Source organism: Culex quinquefasciatus, chromosome 3, assembly GCF_015732765.1.
Source record: "Culex quinquefasciatus strain JHB chromosome 3, VPISU_Cqui_1.0_pri_paternal, whole genome shotgun sequence".
NCBI lineage: Eukaryota > Metazoa > Arthropoda > Insecta > Diptera > Culicidae > Culex > Culex quinquefasciatus.
Genome location: NC_051863.1, coordinates 91995822 through 92012573, shown reverse-complemented (window position 1 = coordinate 92012573; position 16752 = coordinate 91995822). Strand labels below are relative to the sequence as shown.

At 38.2% G+C, this 16752-nt stretch overlaps 1 protein-coding gene and 1 long non-coding RNA gene across 2 annotated transcripts in view; one reads left to right on the top strand and one right to left on the bottom strand.

Annotated features, from left to right (window-relative positions):
- Positions 1–16752, bottom strand: part of LOC119770367 (mesencephalic astrocyte-derived neurotrophic factor homolog) — a 63525-nt gene that overhangs the window by 12893 nt on the left and 33880 nt on the right. The gene's annotated exons all lie outside the window — the stretch shown is intronic.
- LOC119770376 lies at positions 11871–12392 on the top strand. Its single transcript, XR_005278794.1, has 3 exons — positions 11871–11960; positions 12020–12089; positions 12149–12392. It is a non-coding gene; the product is annotated as an uncharacterized LOC119770376 (long non-coding RNA).

The following is a 16752-nucleotide window of genomic DNA, read 5'->3' as shown; positions in this document are numbered from 1 at the left end:
TGTTGTTGCAGGCGTTTTTGCAGCTTTTGAAGCTGCGTTTTGGTGAGAAATTAGGATCCTCTTAGGTCCACGAGCGTTTGGATTTGTCCAGCTAGGTAGGTATTTGGAGATGTCGACATCGCGACTGCGATGTACTTTGCTTGCAGCCTACAGCCGCCATTTAATGAATCATTTGATTCTGCTTATCAAGAGTCTTTTGCAGACTTGTGATGGTATCTAGCGAAACACATCATCGGCGATGGGTAGTAAATCTTTGTCCTCGCTCTGATAAAGCCAAAGCTGACGATTTCGGGAATAATACAGCCTAGTATCGTGAGCAACATCAGACCCGTTTTGATGCGTGGTGCGTGGTGAATAGCAGTCACGTGTTTCCTCCAATTCAGCCAAGAATCGCTCGTCATCGTAGTGATTCACATCGGTGCAAAACACCGTGCATTTGGTGAAGTTCAGTGTAGGGTGTTCATCAATGGAAATGTTGACCCGGAGGCCACCTGAGTTTTCGTCGGAGAGTAACGTCATGTTCTTCAGCTTCGCAACATGATCAGTATTTCTAACTTTCAGACCATAGGTAACGCCTCCCTGTTCAGGGAAACCACCCTCAATTTTACTGTAATGGTATTGTATTTATTCTACCAAACCGAAGTTTTTTTTTTTTTTTTTTTTTTTTAATTTATATTTATTTTGATTTTCTCTTCCATGTACATTCATTCAGTTAAAATATTATTGAGTGTCCAATCACAATCGATGACTTTTCACCTCAATTTTAAATACTAGCAACTTTCATTTATTCATGAAATATTGTAGCTTTCGCTATTCAGTGATTTCAAATGTAGGAGGTCCTACATGTACAAAAGGGAAAAGGGATACCTTAAAACTAACTTATAAACTATATAAAGAGCGGATCAATGCAGCTGAAGACTGCAATGATTTTTGTCGAAATGCATCAATTATCTTATTGGACATAACATCCAAAGTGTCAACTTCGGCTAATTGATGAAGTTCACTGGTGCTGAACCAGGGAGGAAGTTTCAGAATCATTTTCAGAATTTTGTTCTGAATCCTCTGAAGTTTTTCTTCCTGGTTAACAACAGCTTGTCCAGATCGGCACAGCATAAAGCATGGCAGGTCTGAAAATTTGTTTATAAATTAACAGTTTATTCTTGAGACAAAGTCTAGAATTCCTGTTTATAAGTGGATACAAACATTTAATATATTTGTTACATTTAACCTGGATACTTTCAATGTGATCCTTGTAAGTAAGGTTTTGTCAAAAGCAAGTCCAAGATATTTCACTTGATCCTCCCACTTTAAATTTACCTCATTCATCTTTATAATGTGATGACTTTTGGTTTAAGAAAATCAGCCCTTGGTTTGTGAGGGAAAATAATAAGTTGAGTTTTGCAGCATTTGGAGTAATTTTCCATTCTTTCAAATAAGAATTGAAAATATCCAAGCTTTTTTGTAATCTTCTTGTGATGACACGAAGGCTTCTACCTTTGGCGGAGATGCTTGTATCATCAGCAAAAAGTGATTTCTGACATCCTGGGGGCAAATCAGGCAAGTCAGAAGTAAAAATATTGTATAAAATTGGACCCAAAATGCTTCCTTGAGGGACGCCAGCACGTACAGGTAGTTGATCAGATTTGCTATTCTGATAACATACCTGCAGAGTACGATCCGTCAAATAATTTTGAATAATTTTCACGATATAAATCGGAAAATTAAACCTTTTCAATTTCGCAATCAAACCTTTATGCCAAACACTGTCAAATGCTTTTTCTATATCTAGAAGAGCAGCGCCAGTAGAATAGCCCTCAGATTTGTTGCTTCGAATTAAATTTGAAACTCTCAACAACTGATGAGTAGTTGAATGCCCAAGGCGAAATCCAAACTGCTCATCAGCGAAAATTGAATTTTCATTAATGTGCGTCATCATTCTATTAAGAATTATTCTTTCGAATAATTTACTAATAGATGAAAGCAAACTAATGGGCCGATAGCTTGAGGCTTCAGCAGGATTTTTATCCGGTTTCAAAATCGGAACTACTTTGGCATTTTTCCAACTACTGGGAAAATATGCCAAATCAAAACATTTGTTGCAAATTTTGACCAAGCTACTTAAAGTTGCTTCAGGTAATTTTTTAATTAAAATGTAAAAAATGCCATCCTCACCAGGGGCTTTCATATTTTTAAACTTTTTGATAATAGATTTTATTTCATTCAGATCCGTATTAAAAACTTCATCTGATGAAAATTCTTGTTCAACAATATTCTGAAATTCTATTGAAATTTGATTTTCAATAGGACTCAAAACATTCAAGTTGAAATTATGAGCACTCTCAAACTGCTGAGCAAGTTTTGAGCTTTCTCTCCATTAGTTAATAAATATTATCACCATCTTTTAAAGAAGGGATTGGTTTCTGAGGTTTCTTAAGAACCTTTGAAAGTTTCCAAAAGGTTTGGAATAAGGTTTAATTTGTTCGACATCTCTTGCGAACTTTTCATTTCGCAGGAGAGTGAATCTGTGGTCAATAACCTTTTGCAAATCTTTTGAATTCGCTTCAGTGCAGGATCACGAGAACGTTGATACTGTCTTCGGCGAACATTTTCAGACGAATCAGAAGCTGAAGATCGTCATCAATAATGGGAGAATCAAATTTGACTTGGACTTTAGGAATAGCAATATTCCTAGCATCCAAAATTGCATTAGTTAAAGATTCCAAGGCTGAATCAATATCAGCTTTGGTTTCTAAAACAAAATCATGATTTAAATTATTCTCAATATGATGCTGATACCTGTCCCAATTAGCTTTGTGGTAATTAAACACAGAACTATTGGGTCTGGTAACTGCTTCATGAGAAAGTGAAAAAGTTACTGGAAGGTGATCAGAATCAAAATCAGCATGAGTCACTAAAGGACCACAATACTGACTTTGATTTGTCAAAACCAAATCAATTGTTGATGGATTTCTAACAGAAGAAAAGCAAGTTGGCCCATTCGGATATAAAACCGAATAAAGACCAGAAGTGCAATCTCTGAATAGAATTTTACCATTGGAATTTACTTTTGAATTATTCCAAGATTGGTGTTTGGCATTAAAATCACCGATGATCAAAAATCGAGATCTATGCCGAGTAAGTTTATTCAAATCCCCTTTGAAATAATTTTTATTTTCCCCAGTGCATTGGAATGGCAAATATGCAGCTGCAATCATAATTTTCCCAAAAGAAGTTTCAAGTTCAATTCCCAAACTTTCAATAACTTTTAACTTAAAGTCACGTAACGTGCTATAAGTCATACTACGGTGGATAACTATTGCAACTCCACCGCCATTTCGATTCATTCTGTTATTGGTTATAACTTTATAATCTGGATCACTTTTCAAATAAGTGCCAGTTTTTAAAAATGTTTCGGTTATAACAGCAACATGCACGTTATGAACTCGTAAAAGTTGAAAAATCATTTTCTTTCGCTTTTAAAGAGCGAGCATTAAAATTCATAATATTGATGGAATTACTTAGATCCATGATTAAACTTCAGGGTAAGAACAACATCATTCGCAAATTTTAATCCAATCTGGATAGCTTCCATCATGGATGTAGCATTACTCATTGTTTGAATCAAACCAAACAGTGAGTTTTGCAAAAAAGTCATTTTTTCAAACGTAACATCGCCGAGATCAGAAGATCCCAAAGCGTTGCCAGCAGAAAAATTTTCAAATGAAATTTGAGGTACCTGCCCAATTTGAAAATTGGTAGAGGATTTAAAATTCGTGGATGAACCCGAACCCGAAACGACGTTGGCATAAGAAATACCATTGCTGTTACCTAACTTTTCCATGGTAGGGGTATTGTTCGAGTGAGACAGCACGAACGTTTGATTTAAAGATGCAGGTACAACCTGACTTTGAGAAAATTTCGTTTTGGATTTCGGCTGATGCTTAGCACGAGAATCCAAAACCTTTTTTCTGATGGGGCAATCCCAGAAATTTGATTTGTGATTTCCACCACAATTTGCACATTTAAATTGGGTGATTTCTTTCACGGGACAATTGTCCTTGTCGTGAGAAGAATCCCCGCAAACCATGCATTTTGGAACCATGGCGCAATGATCAGTACCGTGACCGAATGCCTGGCAACGCCGGCACTGGGTCAGATTCTGGCCATTACCGCCATGTTTCTTAAAATGCTCCCACTTTACCCGTACATGGAACAAGAACTGTACTTTGTCCAAAAGTTTCAAATTGTTGATTTCATTTCTGTTGAAATGAATCAGATAAAATTGTGAAGTCAAACCAAAGCGAGAAATATTCCCGTTTGATTTTTCTTCATTGGTATTACTTGGGATGGGGCAAAGCCAAGCAACACCTTAAGTTCGTTTTTGATCTCATCCACCGACAAGTCGTTGGAGAGACCTTTCAGGACCGCCTTGAATGGACGAGCATTCTTGGTCTCATACGTGTAGAAATTGTGTTTGTGGTTTTCAAATAACCAACAAAAGTTTGGTGATCTTGTAAAGATTCCGTCAACAAGCGACATTCTCCTCTTCGACCAAGCTGGAACGAAACCTTCAAATTGCAAGTTTCCTTGCAATTCTTCAGTTGCGTTCGAAAGCTGGCCAAATCGGAAACGGAAGTCACTACAATTGGCGGAGCCTTTACTCGTTTCTCGACGGCAGAAGGCTCAGTACGAGGAGAAGGATCCTTGTCAACAGTTTCGGATAAAACACCGAAACTGTTTGCCAAAGGAATTGGAGGATTGACCTCACTTTCAGAATCAGAATCAGACCTCGGATGAGGCTGTTTTCTTTTTCTGTTTCCGTTAGCCGGTTTAGCGTTCAAACGCTTCACCGACGTAACGACCAAATCTTCAGAAGATTTGCGTTTACCTTTGTTTTGACGCATTTTGCAAGCAAAGTTCTCTTAAAAAGATGGCTTCGTTTGTAAAATACAACAAAATTTCAGGTGGGGTTAGTCTTGAAAAGACTGTTTAGAATTTGGGAAAATAACTCAGGTAGTCTTTAAAAAGACTGTGAATTTTTTTTGAAATAACTCTGAGCTTAGGTAGTAAAAAATACCGCAGCTCTAGTGTCCGTTCACCTCGAAGGTTCGCAAGACGAACCACCAAACCGAAGTGCGCAACAGATCTGTTCCGCAAAAAATCTGTTGCGCAATTTCTCTGTCGAAATGTCAAACTCAATTTGAGTATTTCCCTGTTAGCGTGTAGCCGATCTGATTTGACTTTTCTCGGCAATGTTTTGGTTGTTCGACTTTTGGATTTTCGGTACCTAAATAAGTTTTTTACTCTAAATTAGTTCAAATCTAAAAATAATCATTTTATGCAATAGGATTGAGACAATGCAGAATGTGCATCAGCAGCATGCAAGCACGAACACTATTTATCATGCGTTGTATGGCCATTTTCATCTTGGCTGGCTAAAAACTAGGCCACTCAAGCGGCGGTGTTAATCGCAAGAAACGGGACCAGGAGCAATGAGGATTTCATTCCGTCTGGATCTTGGACCGGGCCAAAAATTTCTGTGATCGACATATAGTGAAGAACCTTAGGACGATTGACATGATTCCAATATTCCTCCCGGCCTTATGTCCGTTCTTCAACCCGGTACAGATAGTGTTCGGGTTGATAACACGGGATTTACATCGAAACCATGGACACAACGAACCTGTCATGCACGAAATTATTAACGCGATTGATCGGTTCCGGATTTATCCATGCTTAAAACTGTTCGAGCACTGTGGGAACTATGCTGGAGGAACCTTCTTGCCGGAAAAAGGCATGGGACAGAACCAGCAGAAGTTCGGCTTGATAGTTTTACCATAATTGATGCGAAAAATAAAACATACGATTAAACAGAGTTTATTTCGAGAATAATAGTGATAAAATCACAATGAAGCATTCATTCGTGGTCAGAATCACGTCTGTCCGTAATGTGGGATGCCAGGTGCTGAATTAACTCGTTCTCTTGCAACTGAACTGCTGTTACCATCGCTGGTTCTTGAATTATGCTGGCAAAAAACGCGTTCAAATGAAAATAGGTCCTTGCCGCCTGGTCTGGTGATTTCCCCTTCCCCTTCTTCATGAACTTCCTCTCCTTGGTCATCCTCGCTTCCGTTTCCGTCTTTGCCGGAGTGGGCCTCGGTCGATTCGGTGTCGACGCGTTCGACTACAAACGGATCATAATCTATGTCAACTGGAGCCCGCAGATTCCGCCTCCTCACAATCATCGTAATCCATCTCCAATTGTTCCTCGGCACTGTCTATTCTGGAAATCAACAAATACTGATACTACCGAATTTTTAAAAATACTTGTAAAACGTACCCATTGTAGAAAAAAGGGTTCCAAATGTTGTTTCAAATATCACGTTTGTTTTTGTTGCGGTTGTTTTTTTTTTTGGTGACAGATGACAACACGTAAATACTACACTCAAAAAGGGATCCCATTAAATTGTTTCGCGAGTGTTAGGTGGTGGCCTTGGCAGATGCGCTCGAAATTTGATTTTTGTCTGTAGTCACAATACGTCTCAAAGCATCGGCGAATAGGGAAAGGATCATTGGGTAAAGATGTACCTTCCCCGTTGCATTTGAGTTGCATGATAGTCAGGCTGCCGAAAGAACCCGTTTGGTCTATCCAAGATGGAACGCGAGCTCCAGGTACAACCCTCGAACGTTTCTACCTGGCCACGGAGGGCCTCCTCCCGGCGCCATGGTGGCGCCCCTCAGAACAATGAAACAGTACCGTCAGTGGGGGTGACATTGGGTCTGGGGGGTGAGATTGGGTCAAAGTGATTTTTTACGGATTTTACCATTTCTCAGGTTATTATCAATGAAACTGGATTCTGTTAAAAGGGTTGTGTAGGGGACATCTTAAGATGACTTTGCTGAAAAAATCTCGTTCCTAGAACAAATCCTGTTATTTTGGCAGCTGTCTAAAGTTGGGGTACGTTTTTGGCTAAAAATGACCTCTCGAAAAATCATTTTTCTTATATTTTTGTTAGAATTGCTCGAAAACTACCCAAATGTTTGAAAATCTCCACTTCAAACATTAAAGCGAGTCAATACGATTCCCTCGAACAAGAAACGCTGTTGGATGACTTGTTTTTACCATATCGTTGTATTTCAGCATCATTTTAGTTTCATTTGACCCAATGTCACCCCCTCTAAGGAGTGAGTTTGGGTCAATTTTAAAACTATTGGCATTTAAGGTAGTGTTCATCAAAATCCACCATATTTTGGGAAAATGTTAGTAAACTATCTAAGAACAAATCTACGTTGAAAGATTTTCGATGTTATTTAAATTGTTTTTGTTATTAAGAAATTTCGAGAGGTGTTTCGTTTTTTGACCCATAGTCACCCCCACTGACGGTATTAGAACTTTGTTCAAAAAAGTTCTGTTGACCGTGGTAGCAAACGATAATAAGTTAACCTTCAGATAGAATCACTGTCCTTCAGAGACGCATCGAGCTCTACAGGCTCAATAAAAACTCTCTACCTGCTCTGTATGGTAGAACAGAGCTAAGCTCTGTTTGCAGCGAACACAGCCAGCTCTGTATGGAAAAAAATAATATTGAATTGCATATATCTCAAAAACGATAAGAAAATCTCAACGATAAGAAACAAGAAAAAAACTATTTATTTTCAAAGATACAAGGTATAGAATATTTTTGTTTTTGACAAAGTTGCTCAACTAACAAAATTGAACAACTCTCTCGAAGAAACCTATCGCTGAGCGCTGTCTTCAACAGATACCGAAATAAAAACTATTTTTATAATAAATACTGCTTGCAAAAAACACAATGCGACCGCGTTGTAGGCACAGGTACAGTCGTCCCTCATATTCGGAACAGTTTACAGATCGGTCAATGTTCAAAAAATCAAGGAAAATCGATAATTAAACATAATGATTTGCTTTTACCTTCATGTGAAAACTTTTCTTGCGATCTTTCGATTGATGTATGGAGCGACTGTAAATTTTTACGTTTTATGTCAAATTTTTCCTTCTAGTTTCCTTCTAGAACACTTTGGTGAGGATGTTGTATCCCATCAGCTTTCGCCCTCCCCAAAATGTTTACCCTCCCCATACAAATGACATCGGCCGAATCTCCCGCATGCGGGGAGAAAACGCCATTTATATATCGAACACCAAGCAACAAAAATCTTACCAGACAAGCACCGAAAATAATGACCAACTTCAATATTTCACTCAAACTTCATCCAGAAGGTTTTAAATACCCATGTATTTTTTTGTATGACCTTTTAAATTTTCTTTTAACGTTTCAAGTCATTTATTATTTTTCCTTCCTTGTTTCCTGAAAATCTGAAAACCGCAATCGTATTATTTGGGCACCTACCTCACCTCCATACTCGGAGTAATCCCTCTATTTTTTCCTTTTTTTATTTTTTTTTACACATGCTTGAAAAGTGGTCGTCTTAATACTTATTTTTAATTATAAATGATTTATGCATCTTTCTACTATTTCACCATCATCTGTATATTTGTTTAACAAATTCTTCTTGACACATATCAATTTTGCTGAAAACCTAAAGATTTTGTTAACCCAAAAAGATGCCCCTTTACCCCTTTAGCATTACGACTGAGTAAACTCCAGATTTATTTGTAGTTCTTCAATTTATCGTGTTGTAATATGACACACATACCAAGCCGGGACCGTAGCCCAATTCTTTTATTAGTGTGTGTAGTTCGAGTTATGGTTTGATTATCTTTTTATGTCCATCGTTCGTATAATCTCATGTTTATTTTATTTTTTTTTCTTATCACTTGAATAACCCTTTCTTCAAATCCAGGTGCTGAAAATATTATACACACTCAAATTCCATTCTTGACTTCGGCAGAAATTTCTGCCGAAAGTGTTCGTCAGAATGATTTGCTGCCGAAATCTCGGTAGAAATTCAAAAATTGCCAGATTTGTCAGCTATTTCAACCGATACTTCGGCAGAAAGAAAATAAATGCCGAAGTTCGTCACATTATTTTAACGAACATCTCGGTCTAAACAAAAACTGCCGAGCTCGGCAAAATCCAGCTGTCAAACGCGTGGAAGTGCCGAACTGTTCGGCTAGATTTTTGAGTAGCCATATTTGTTTCAATTTTGTGTTGTGATAATTTGTGCCGGTTCCATGAAATATTCCGGATTTTCTTTTTGAAAGGCAAGTCCAACAGTAAGCAGGCACGCGCTGAAGGAAGTGGACGTAAGGATCAATAATAAGCTCGGTGAGTAATTAGAAAATGAAATAGGTGTTTTTTTGTTTTCAGTTTTGAATTCAATTTAGTAAAACTTCAATATTTCTTTACAGTGCAATGGGGAGATAACTGCATCTGATATTCCGCAGCTATTTATTGTAGCGAAGGAATTTAAGGAAGGAGAATCCTGTCTTGCTTGCTTGGCGAAATTAGCAAAAGTTAAACTCTATTGCTGAAATGCTCCTCTGCGGCCGAGCACAACAGCTAACAAAATCCTTCTTCAGCTTACGTAAATAACCACTTGTATTGATTGTGATAACAATGACGAAAAATAAAAATATCAACTTATCCGTTATTGCATCTTTATTTATTTAAAAAACGTAAATACCGAAAAGCTCGGTTGGTTTTGTTCTAAAACTGCCGAGATTTTCAGATAAATTATTTTTAGATATGCCGAAATCTTCGGCAGAAAAACGGCCACTGTCAAAATTCGATTTGCCGAGACTTCGGCAGAACAATTTTCTGCCGAGCTATCTGCCGAGCGCTCAGTTGTTCTGTTTTCGGCAGAATTCTGCCGAAGTTCGGCATAAAAATCTGAGTGTGTATTCATAACTAAAAAAGAAACATTAATACATTCACACACAAATTAGCCAAGATCAATGTACAGTATCCTGAGCTGGCGCTCGTATTTGCCCTTTCCGAATTGGTAAAGGGCAGTCTCAAGCCCTCCGACCATTCCACTTTTCGATGGGTTCGGGGTCCCAGCCATGCGGAGGGACATTAACCATTGGAAAGTTTCAAGCTTTAACCCTTTAGAGCCTGAATTTTCGAAAAAATATGTTTTAATCTAATGATGGGAAAATGATTTTTAAGACCATACGAAAATTATAGGCTAGTTTTGAAAATTTTCATTTTTGGGTCATATATGACCCATCAGGCTTGAAAGGGTTAAATGCTCTCTATGATTTTTTACATTATGTTACCTTTTTTTTAAATGAAATAAGAAATTGAATGTAAATAGCACAAACATTTTTTTCTTAATTTCTCAAGCAAGGAAATCAGTGAAGAGTTTTTAGCTCTAAATGTCTCTTTGGACATTTGCCATTTAATTACCTGTATTATAAATATTTGTTTAAGCAAGAAAATCAGTGAAGGGTTTAAGCTTTTAAAAATTCCATTTTATTACTTGTATTCTATTTTTTTATTTTTCAAGCAAAGAAATCAGTAAAGTGTTCAAGCTCTAAATGCTCTCTATGGAATTTTGCCATTTTATTACCTGTATTCGAAATATTTTTCAAGTAAGAAAATTAGTTCTGAATGCTCTCAATGGAATTTTGCCTTTTTATTGCTCTTTTTTGATTTCCTTGCTTGATAACTACTGTAACTTTGTTTACATTTGTGATTTTAAAGCTCTGTGATATTATCTCAATTATTTGCTGTAATCACCATATAAGCCGCCAAAACACCGCACTACATCAATCATTACCGCACATCGCACCCATAGCACCTGTTAGTCAGCATCAATCGGAAAGGTAGGGACGTAATTCGCCGTTGAAACTCCCGGCTACGGCTTGAGCGTGGAAGGTCCCAGGCCGCCCACCTGCGCTACCCACCTCGCCACCCCCTTTCCGCTAGATGGTTTGAGTCTGTACTACAGTACCCTTACCACACAAATTTCCGCCACTCTACCAAAAACGCTCCGCCACTTCAACAGATTTGCATCATAGATCATCAAACATCAAACAAAAACCACCTGTAAACCCAACTGTAATCCAACTGACGACCCAATAAACCAACTTTCTGCTGCTGGTGTTTTTATTTCGACGGACATCCGAATCATCTCCCATCTCGCTCTGCCATTTTGCACCATTGCATCGATATCGATCTCCATTATCGCCGTACGGACAGGAGAGGAAACCAGTAGCTGAACAGAGATAGCGCCATTCGTTGCAGCAACTGTGTGAGTACGACCGACGATTGTTTTTGCTGTGACCGTTTTGTCAAACTACCACACAGTAGGTCTATTCCCGTACTTGCAGAACTGCAGAATTTCTGCAGCTTCTGCAGAATTCTGCAGCCAGCATAAGTCACTTTTTGCAGCACGTTCCCGTACTTTTCAGCTCGCTCTCTTCCCCAGTTAACTCAATCCGAATTCTGAAACGGAATCTAATTAGAATCGTATACAAATTCCGTTTCAAACGCAACAACCGGTTCCGTGTTCGAACCGGTTGTTGCGTTTGAAACGGAATTTGTATACGATTCTAATTAGATTCCGTTTCAGAATTCGGGTTGATTTGACTGGGTCATCTCTCTCTTTTGGAGAAGTTCTGCAAGGAGAGAACCCAGTAAAATCAATCCGAATTCTGAAACGGAATCTAATTAGAATCGTATACAAATTCCGTTTCAAACGCAAAAACCGATTCCGTGTTCGAACCGGTTGTTGCGTTTGAAACGGAATTTGTATACGATTCTAATTAGATTCCGTTTCAGAATTCGGATTGATTTGACTGGGAAGCAGCAAAAAATTTGCCTGGGTAGCGCGTTCCACACCGAAAATCCCGATAACACAGATCTGTGTAAAAAAATTACACAGTTTGTTGAACATGTTCTAGCTGTCAAAACTGTGTAGATTTATAACACAGATCTGTGTAAAAAATTACACAGATTTCAGTTCAGCTTCCCTATCAAACCTGGGTAAAAAATGTAAAAAAGCTAAGATGGCGTCTTTCATGCAGAACTTTGGTAAGTTTTTTTCTCGTGATTATTTATTGTAATATTATTAAAATACTTTTATTTTTTAGATTTTTAACATGCTGATCATCAATTGGACCGTACACCCACAGGGAGCAGATGGATTCATGAGTTTGTTTGGTAATATATTTCAGCAATATTTGCTACGCAATTCTAACCTAATTTAATTTTTACTCAAGGTGTCCCACATATATTCTCACGGAAAGGATTGGCTTGGTCGGAACCTCGATCCACAATCCATAGTTGAACACCAGCAGAGCATCAGCCCGCGCTTACAATTTCCCGGTTCCGGTTCCAGGCTGGATCTTCCAGAGACAGCACGAGTTAACACTGCGTCGCGTCCAAGTGTTCCAGCTTTTTCGATATTTATTGAATATTGATTTATGCATGAAGCTCAATTTATTGATTAATAAATCTTGCATTTTTTAATTTATATTGGCCTGGACATTTTAAATCAACAACTGAATTAAAAATATATTGCAATTTTTTACCCAGATTCTGTGTAATATATTACCCAGATCTGTGTAAAATTTTACACAGATTGCTGTTTCAAAATTACACAGATTTGACAGACAACGATTGTACACAGATCTGTGTACAAGGCTTCAACACAGATTCTGTGTATTCCAGGTTTTGGGCGATCTGTGTCAAATTTTACACAGATCTGTGTTATTTGGATTTTGCGTGCAGTACTTTTCTGCAATATTGTACACAGTTGAGTGGATTTACTCAAATTGGGTATTAAAGTTTTTTAATTATTTCAAAACAATAAAATAAAGGGATTGAGAAAAATAGTAATTGAAAGGAGTTTACCTCTAGAACGGGGGCATTATTTTTTATTCAACTCAACATTTTATTTAAAAGATCAAGCATGTACCATTTATTAGGTTACAAGAAATTATTTATGCTTAGGTAGAAATTATACATTGGAAATTATTCAAAACTTTTACATTAGGTAAAAAAAATATTAGTAAAAGTTGCATGTACGTACGTTTTTGCGATTTTTTTTTGCGGTGCTGTACATTGGAATTTCATAATAATTCAAAACATTTTGAACAAGCCCAAACATGCTAAATATGATTATCAATGCAGAAAATGCATTTTAGTTTGTTTTCAGTTGATTAGCATTCTATTTTCATGGAAATTTTGAGGATTTTTGGAAAAATATTTTTTTTGCCCCTTGTTTTTTCAGACCAATTTTGAAGGGGGGAGGCCTTAAATATATAAAAATGTTTAAAATATAAAAAAATCATAATTTTAAAAATTCAAAATAAAAAAAATAATGGGTTTCAACTTAAAAGTTCCTGAACATAAAAAATCTTATATTTTAAAATTCTAATAAAAAAACAAAAGTTTGAATATTTCTGAGTTCAGAACACCAAAAATTCAAAAGCTACAGTTAAAAATATTTAAAGATACTAAAAACTGTCAAAAATAAGTAAAGTTTTAAAATTCTGTGAATCAAAAATTTTAAAATTCAATTTTTTTTAAAATATAAACAGTTAGTACTCTATTTTCCGAAGAACTTATCAAAATTTCCAACCTCTAATCTGAGCTTCTAACCTAAAATATGACTCAAAAAAAGTACTTTTATGATTCAAGATGGCGGCATTTAAGAATTTAAATTTCTTAAAATAGAAGAATTCGACAAAAATACATCAATTTTTTACGAATTGGTAGAACCGTTAAAAGTACAATTTATTATTTGCCAATTAAATTGACCTATTATTTTAACACACATAAACAATTGAAGATCAAAAATTATTCCTAAACAAATATTTATTTGAAATTATAAAACACAAAAGAAATGTGTCTTTTAAAAGTTTTTAAAACAATTTGTTTTTATAATACAATTTTTTGGTTGAGGTATTAGCCGTGCTGTAATACTGACTTTAGTTATTTTTTTTTGTCAGGTTAAAATATTAACACTAAAAAAATCGCTATATCATTTACATTAATGAACTAAGCCTGAAATCTTTCTCAATAAAAACAGACATTAAAAAAAACTACGCCAAAAATCCATGAATTCAAAATTTACAAACGTCCCTTCAAAAAGACTACTTCAATTTAGTAATAATAAAACATAAAATGTATTGCAACCAAGGGGTAAGACAGTGAGTAATTTTGAGAAATTTTGAGTAGAATTGAGTAACATTGAGCCACTCAGAATTTCTGAATCTTCACAACCGACGTAACGAATTTTGACAGTGACATTTGAGAAAATGACAAATCACTCAAAACAAAAAAAACAACGTGAGGCAGCACTTTTGCATGAAATTAAAAGATCAGCAGAGCAGGTTATATTTCATGTTTTCCGGTTCGGAATTTATGTAAAAATATTGGCCGACGTTGTCCGTCGTCCGTCTGGACAACTCTCCGGCCATCATCTTCGTCGACGAAATTGACGTTATCACCACAAAACGTTTCTAGCGGTGCTGAAGCCACCTCGTGGGAAGGGGTGAACGACCGTGTCTGGAGCGCAACAGAACCGGTGGTAGTGGTGGCCTGCCGGGTGAAAGTAGCGGCGTGGGCTTTGGAGGCAGTGATCTCGGAGGTCCTGGTGAGTCGACTAGAACTCGTCCACTTCGTCTTAACCGCGGAAAGGGTTTGCGAGGTCCAACGAGCTGGATCAACACCACGACTTACAAAACCAGATGGACAGATTCGATCAGACAACAGACCGCCTCCGCTTACATCAATGCCGAGCAGCTACAGGATACGATCCGGAAGAGGATGAACTGCTTGAGTCAAATTTTGCAGATCCTGCAGACAGACATAAACCTGTTGTCGGCGGAGGGCGACGGAATCAGTCTGTATCGATCCGAATCTGGAGGCGGGGCGGATGACAACCAACCGTAAGAGGAAAACGCATGTTCAAACACAACTGGAGCTACTCCATAACAAAAGTATTGAGCAAAACCCCGTCAAAACGCGGCCATCAAATGAAATGTGGTTAGTTTTGCCCTTCCCAAGAAACCGTCGAGCCTAAGTTTCACGATGTACGTTCCCATTCCCTGCCGAAGTTGGCGGCCCAAGCGGCCCCTAGCGAAGTTAACGTTGAGAAGTACGACGGTTCAATAAAGAGCCGGAACTGCACCCGAGGTGAAACCAGAACAGATTACATCAAGCCCCCGATCGAGGAATGCATCAAAACCAAGCGCAAGCTACTGGGAGAAACGGAAATAATCAACTCGTTGTAGCGCAGGGCAAGGTGGCCTCTCACTGGAAGAAGTCGGCCTGTGACAACAGGATTGTGCCTAATTTAAGCAAGGTGAACTCAGAGGACATCAGCGCCTTGTAGGAGTGTCCGCGCAAGCCAATTTTCCTGCCGACAGAACGGACCAACGGAACGGAACGGACCAAGAGCAGTTGTCTTTGCCCGCCTGGTTTGATCAACCGGAACGTGGTTCGATCAGTATCAATCAATTTAAAAACGACCGCGTTTTGTTTCAACAATTAAATAAAAAAAAATTAACTTAAAAAAACCTGAGCGAACATGGTATGCACTTTTAAACTGTTTAAAGCAGTTGTTTTAGATAAATGAAATTCGAGAAATTAAGTCTGGTGACTGCTTCGGAGTGATGACGTGTTCCGGCGGATTGCCGATTCATTTTACGGAACAGCGCAAGACAGTTTAGCAAATTCTAGATACTTTCAATGCGGAAACCGGCCTTGGATAATCAGTTGTCCCTTCCTCCAACTGTTTCAACGAAGCCATTCCGGAGATGTGCAGATAAATATCCGAGTAAAGCGGTGAAATGAGGTCAACAGCTTCAACGAGCATGAAGCCGGGACACCAAATCTAGAACCGCCACGTTGTCGTAGTAAACACGTACAATAACTGAGGTTTTCTCTCTTGCAGCACCTTCCGTAACAAAATCCGGAACAGTAGGAATGGTCTCTTCCTTTTTCTGATGGAATATGGCCAAATGTGGGAACTTTCCCAGCATCGTAGCGTGAAAAAAAATCTTATTTGTTTGTAAACACGTTAATCTGTCAAAGCATATTCAAAAATTCCGTAACTCAGCGAGAAAAGAAAATCAAGAGGAGCATTGAGTAACTTTGAGCCACATTGAGTAATTTTGAGAAATTGAGTCACTCAGTTTCTCTCTGTCCTACCCCTTGATTGCAACTAGTAATAAAATGCATGATTTCACCCAACTTGTAAACTTTATGTAAGCGTGTACTCAACATCCATCACACCAAATTGCAGTAACTTTTTGACAAGAAAGAGAAGAGAGAGCTTGCAGAAAAGTACGGGAACGGTTTTGCTGCAACTTCTACCTCTCTCACTGTAGAAGTTCTACCTGAGAGAAAAGTTACTTTTGTTGCAGAAAAGTACGGGAACGCTCTGCTACCGTTTTTGTGCAGAATTGCAGAATTCTGCAGTACGGGAATAGACCTAGTAAGCGGCACACGATCGCTTTCTCCGGGAACAGCTCCATCTGTACTCTCGGACCAAGAGCAGCCCAATTAACCCTCGTGCGTACAGCTACTTTTCCACAATGTCTAACCTGTGTGTGAAATGTGCTAACGCGATCAAAGGGGAATCGGTTCGCTGTGAAGGATTTTGCTCGTGCGAGGTATGTCTGCGGTGCTCTGGAATGAGCGCTGCCATGCTGACATCGATGCAGGCCAATGCACACTGCATTTGGATTTGCACGGCCTGCAAAAACATACTCGCAAAGGCCCGTTTCTCCAACGCAATGGTCTCCGCAGACAGAGCCAACAACGCCATCGTTGAGTCTCTTAAGACGGAGATCAAAGACGGTATTCGTACAGA